The following is a 6720-nucleotide window of genomic DNA, read 5'->3' as shown; positions in this document are numbered from 1 at the left end:
AATATCAGTGAATTTGATCCACATAGGTTTATAAAGGCAAAGTGTTGATTATGTTTAACTTATACTATATTTTTTACCTGTCACTAAATTTATGATAATAAATGTGCCAAAATACAAAAAAATATATATTTCATTTTTCACCATTCCAGGGGCATTAAGAGGAGAGATTGAAAATGGGTGAATGGTAGAGGAACTAAGGGAGAATTATATGACGGACAATTGTTGTTCCTATGATATATACGAGTATATTTAGATAGACTTTGTCCGCCTCCTTAGTGTAATGGTCAGCACGCTAGGCTACCGTCCTGTTAGATCCGGCGAGATTAACTTTGATTCTCGCATCTTTCAGATATTGCAGCTTGTCAGATGCCAAGATGAGAAAGTATGATTGCGTTGAAAGCAGGTACTGCATATAAGTACTTTATTAAAGGAGGCTTGTACAGGCGATCCTTTGCTTCTTTCTGACATTGCATGGTATCAAACACGTAAACACTACAATGGAAATTAAAACCGGAACAACAAAAGAGCATGTATCTGATTTATATATATATATATATATATATATATATATATATATATATATATATATATATATATATATATATATATATATATATATTTATATTTATATATATATATATATATATATATATATATATATATATATATATATATATATATATATATATATATATATATATATATATATATATAGATGAAGAAGAATGTGGAAGTCTGGACATTTATGAGACTTACGACGGTCAGAGGCCTGAATCCTGGATTATAATCACATACACGAGAAACGCTATAAAATATCCTTTTCGTTTTATTATTTTAGCTTATAATTTGACCAGTTAATTTATCGACAACATTTAGAGTGTGTCTAAATACTTGTTCACAAATTCTGATTTATAACTCCTATAATTGTAAATAATCCAGATTTGTAAACAAGTATTTTGACACACTCAAAATATCCGATTTTTAGTTACCTGGTGTCTTAATATTATAAAATTTCGAGAATTTTGTTAAATAATATAATACTGCGCCATATTTCAACCCCGAAGCTATATTGTATCATTTTATTTCCCAAAAGGGTATACTCAAAATGTTTACGAAACATTTTATCCTTACTGAAAGGGCAATATGTTTTTTTGCGCTCAAAATGATCTCCTCATTTCTTATACACTCCTTGAAACATCCAATACACAATGCGTAATGATATATTATGTAGAAAGCTACTAATACAGATAAAATAAATAAAATAGGGTCTTTTGATACATTTGGTAACATTTTAAATATTTAAAGCACATTTTTCATGATTCTAATGATGTGATGTGTATAACCTTCTTGTGTAAACATTTTTTTGAATAAATATGAAAAGTTTTCTACTATGGATTTTTTGTCGGCAATTCGACACAGAAGAAAAATACTTTTATTTTTCTGAAATATGTATTTTTTATTAATTTCATAAGGGCCTTGTATGAAGCTTATTCGAATTTGAGGGAGAATAATATGGGATGTCCGCCTCCGTAGTGTAATGGTCAGCACGCTCGGCTACCGTTCTGGAGGTCCCGGCTTCGATTCCCAGGGGGGGTCAAATAAACATAAGTGATTTTTTCACTATAATATTTATTCAATATTACCCTGGACTGGTACCTGAAGCGGAGGGCTGATCACCTTTCCTTCATGTGTAAACGATCGAGATAACACTGCGTTTATATGAAGCTGTGCCCTATGCACCATTGGGGTGCGGATAAGGATTTTATTATTATTATTATATGCCTCCTGAGAGCCTTAATCAAGGTTGCCTCTTTTACAAGGCAACAGGTTCGCGCCGCCCAGGACGACCACTGCTGACAATTCGTCGGCAGTTCTCGTCAGAACTTCGGGACGCGGATCTGACTTGGGAGGATGCAAGGGAGCTGGCAGCCGACAGAAAAGCCTGGTGACAGTTTGTGGACTCCATATGCTCCACCTAGGGAGCGGATATGGTTTATTATTTATTATTATTATTATAATATGGGACTGTAACATTTGATTTTAAAAAAATATGATAAATTGCTTGTACAGGTATAATGAAATGTATTTCTCTGTTCCAATATGACAAAACAAGGCTATGAATGTAAATAATATTACAATTTATTTAAAAAAATATGATAATTCAAATACTGTGGGCTGAATGGTTTTTCTTAACATTGAATCGTTTGTAAACGTAACGAGTTTTCTACCTACAGTCTTTTTTTTGTAAAACTGTTTTGAGTGATCCAGCAATTCTAAAAGTAATTCACTGTAAACAAATAAAGTAAGGTATGTAAACCTATCTGAAGGCTTGATGTAGGAGAGGGTTAATAAAGGTGATGTTTTATTTATGAGATTTTTAACGAATCCCATTGGATTGTCGTCATAAGACGTCACGATCGTTGACTATAGTTCCTCTGTCCTGATTATGAAAAGCCCCTTATCATGCAAAAACAACCAGTCCGCATTCAATTCGAGGGCAATAAAGTCAAGTTTAAAAACAATGTAAACACATTAAAAAATATTTAAATTGGAGACCTAGCCTGTTTCCGATATGAATGAACACATAAAAAACCTTTTATATCTTTATTTAGTTCCATGTATAAGAATGTACATTTTATAATATAATAACTTACATAATAATAAATATTTATTCATATTTTATTTGCATAATATCCTAGTCCTTAATACAAGACTTATAATTTACTACTACCACTTAAAAGTGACTAAAACTGTGCGCCTCCGTGGTGTAATGGTTAACGTGTTTAGCTGCCGTGCTGGAGGTCCCGGGTTCGATTCCCAGAAGGCGGGGCGAAAATAAATATTCGTGATTTTACTCTAATATTTATTTAATATTACCCTGGACTGGTCCCTGAATCGCAGGAGTCTTCATGTCAAGATAACATATCGTCAATACGATGCATTGCCCTATGCATCATTGGGTTCGGATAAGGGTAAGAAGAAGGAAAAAAACTGATATTATTTTTCCTATTTCCTTTGTGCCGAAAGTGTCCTTTTGTGAATAATTTGATACATACATATTTTATAAACATTTTTTTAGGATTTCTGCGTTATTATTGTGATAATAAAAAGACACAGCTCTTAAATTCTAAAAACTCTCAAATCTAAAATGGATATTACCACAAAGTGACTGTCGAATCAATTAATGAAATTCTAAAATTTAGACTCAACTTCACATACGGCGCGGCATTTGAAAATGATGCGGAATGCAACGAAACACGTGTCACGATAGATTTGAAGAAATAATGTTATAATATACCACGAAAAACTTTAATTGAAACTGGATAGATATAACTTTAAAGTGACTGCCAAATCAATTAATGAAATTGTTAAAAATATATTTATTAATTTTATCATCGTAATTTTTAACATTATTTTTTCTATTAAACATTAAAAAAATACTTAGAAGTATTGTACCATTTTAAAAAGAGGATCATTTACGAAAAAACCGACATTAATTTTTAAGCTGTGGAATATCATGAAGGAATTATTTTTAAATTTTGGCTTAGTAAAATATCTAAATAGCAGTGTTGTGATTATACGGCTGATTAAAAAATATCAAACTACTAATCTAAGGCTTTGTCACAGTTCAAAGGATAAAATTGGTAAACCAAATTAATCACTAAGTTTTCCAAAGTTACCTGCTTCATAAAGTTGAATTTTGCTTTAATCCATGCGTGGGGAGGGGAGCACAGTTAGAGGGTTTATAATTTACCTTTTAAACACTAAAAACGATAAACTCTAGCAATTCGCTCACTCCTTTCAAGAACGTCATAAATCAAAAAACTTGATTTGTCAGGAGAACGTTTTTAAAGTTAAAAAATATAAAACAATTGGTAAACCAAATTAATCACTAAGTTTTCCAAAGTAACCTGCTTCATAAAGTTGATTTTTGCTTTAATCCATGCGTAGGGAGGGGAGCACAGTTAGAGGGTTTATAATTTACCTTTTAAACACTAAAAACGATAAACTCTAGCAATTCGCTCACTCCTTTCAAGAACGTCAAAAATCAAAAAACTTGATTTGTCAGGAGAACGTTTTTAAAGTTAAAAAATATAAAACAATGTATTAAAAATAAATATCAAGGCACTTATTGAACTTTTTACTGTGCAACAGATCTTTTTAGGTAAAACCTGAAGCTTTTTTTCTCCATTTGAAAAATACTTAGTGTATTAAAAAATAATAATTGAACAATACCTTTTCTTCAAAATGCAAAAACATCACTTTCTGCCCTGTAGCGGGTAAATATTCTTCTTCTTCATCTTCTTGCTCAATGCTGAGCGTCGTGGTCTTCTGGAATGTCAGGCACTTGGTGCACAAGTCCTCTCCATTCTTCCCGGTCCTGGGCCAACTTGATGGCTGCGTTTAGCGAGGATCCGGTTAATTCCTTTATTTGGTCGGGTAAATATTAAGTTTAAAATATGCCGCTTTTGCTGGGACATAGTACATTTTCTGGACATGCCGAAAACATGTACTACTGAAAAATGTCGATTTTTGATTTATGACGTTCTTGAAAGGAGTGAGCGAATTGTCAATAAGCCACTTTAGGGGTGTCGGATTTAAGGCGTTACTCGCAATCACAGAATTCAATCACCGGCCGACAACCGGAAAGGTCACACGTCTCTTCATGCTCGATTTTTTATAGAATATTAATTGTTTTATTAACAACATATCGTGGGTGTACTGGCAAAAAACTTTAATGATGCATATGAAGTTGTTAACGTTCTATAAACTGGCAAAATACACTAAGTAGTTTGAAATGTCATACATACGGGGTTTTAAAAGTAAAGTTCAATTTCAAGTTGAATAGCAGGATTTTATTCATATTATTTTTTGACACCTCATCAAAGAAGAAGAATATGGAAGTCTGGGCATTTACGGGGCTCACGACCGTCATAGGCTGGTTTAAGTGATCACTTTACACACGTGTAACATTCACCGATTCTACCTCTTTGATGAGATGTCAAAAAATAATATGAAAAATACTCCTATAATTGGAGATAATCCAGATTTGCGAACAAGTATTTGGACACACTCAAAATGTTAGATTTTATTCAGGCTAAAAGCTTTGAATAACAGGAATTTTTCAAATAGGGATTTTAGAGTTAATGTTTTTTGCCACGATAAATAGAAAAAGCAGATTTATAAATTTTTTTGCTCTTTACTTTTTAATTATTCCTTTCCTTTCAAAACTATATAATTTTTTCGAAGAAAAACTCACTTTTTCAATGCAAAACGGTGTTGTAAGAAAAATATCGATTGCGTAAAATGTTACCTGGATTTAGAGACAATTAATATGCCACTTAACGAATACTGGGCCTTAACATGCTTTACGTACAAAAGGATATTAAAAACCCAAAATATCAATCATTTTGTTTTATATTTTACTTGAAATTGGTCAGGTCAGGAGTATAATAACCGGCGGGTATATATATAGGAGATGCAAGAATGTGGTAGAGGCGAAGATTGTTTTGTTAAAACTACGCCTCCAAGACCCTATTTCCAATGAGTAATGATTGAACTAACAAACTAACCAATTAACTTACCATTACGCCTCTTCTCTGCAGGGGTAGGCAGAAGAATAGAACCCCACACCATTCTGGCTTCGCCAACAAATTTCGCCTCTTCCACATTCATGAATCATCTCATACATACTCGCCGATTATTCCGACTCCTGACTCGACCGCGCTCAAGTATTTGAAATACTTGATTATCCCAAGTTTTTCTCGGTCTTCCTCTATTTTTATTTCTAACTACATTCGCCTCTTAAAGTTATTTAACTGTCGTTTATTTACTCATTCGTTCCACATGTCCAATTCATATCAACACACCTTTCTTAATTTTATCGATAATGCTTGCCTTGCATTCTTTCCTTATTTCGCCATTCGAACATCTATCGTACATCGTTTAATCATGAACGATTTTTATTTAATCCTGTGATCCCAGGTAGATGGTATTCTTTGTCCAAGTGGTTAATTCGCAAAATAAACGCGTTCCCTTAACCACGCGATTTTGTACACAATTTTATCTTTGGGTCGAGACGCTGTGACTGCAACGTTATATAGAAAGTATCTACCTATTGAAACGTTGCCTCAATTTGAATTTTGAATTTTATCTGCGCCTGCGCAATGCTATTTAATATCGGCAATGTTGGCCAAACTGACGTTGTTTATTTACATAATATATAAACAACGTCAGAATGGCCAACATTGCAGATATTAAATAGACATTATGACGTTTTGTGGTATGGGTAAGTGGATACACGGACGACCCGCTGTAAAAGAAAATATTGAAATTGATGTATCTACCTGGAATTGTTGTAAAATGGATATAAAAAATGCCGGGATGCCTTACTACACCTCTATCCATAAAGCAGTTTTACGTTTTAGATTTATGTAAAAAATGAAACTGTAAACGCAACCAAACATATTTTTCTTAAAAGACGTTTTTAGATACGTTTTCAGAATTCTGAAACCATTACAATGTTTCTTCATGAAAAAGGATCTTGTCGGAACCGTTGGCAATATCAACCATAAAAATTTAACCACATCTAGATGCATGTTTTACCTTTATATTCACTTTATAATCTACCTATTTTATAGACTAATATAAAAGATATAAAGAGACAAAGATAAGTTAAAATCGGTTTTATTTAGTTCAAATTTTGACAAAGAAATCATC

At 32.6% G+C, this 6720-nt stretch overlaps 1 protein-coding gene across 1 annotated transcript in view; it reads left to right on the top strand.

Annotated features, from left to right (window-relative positions):
• LOC148306175 (pyrokinin-1 receptor-like) overlaps window positions 1-116 on the top strand; it is a 162061-nt gene extending 161945 nt beyond the window's left edge. The window contains exon 5 of the mRNA XM_088265496.1: window positions 1-116. This exon is cut by the window's left edge and continues 2297 nt beyond it. The gene's annotated coding sequence lies outside the window, so the exon portion shown is untranslated.
• Window positions 117-6720: the final 6604 nt, after the last annotated feature.

This window comes from Brachycentrus maculatus, unplaced genomic scaffold (genome assembly GCF_059751285.1).
Source record: "Brachycentrus maculatus isolate JH-2025_06_01 unplaced genomic scaffold, ASM5975128v1 h1tg000247l, whole genome shotgun sequence".
NCBI lineage: Eukaryota > Metazoa > Arthropoda > Insecta > Trichoptera > Brachycentridae > Brachycentrus > Brachycentrus maculatus.
This window is presented reverse-complemented; position numbering and strand designations above follow the sequence as displayed.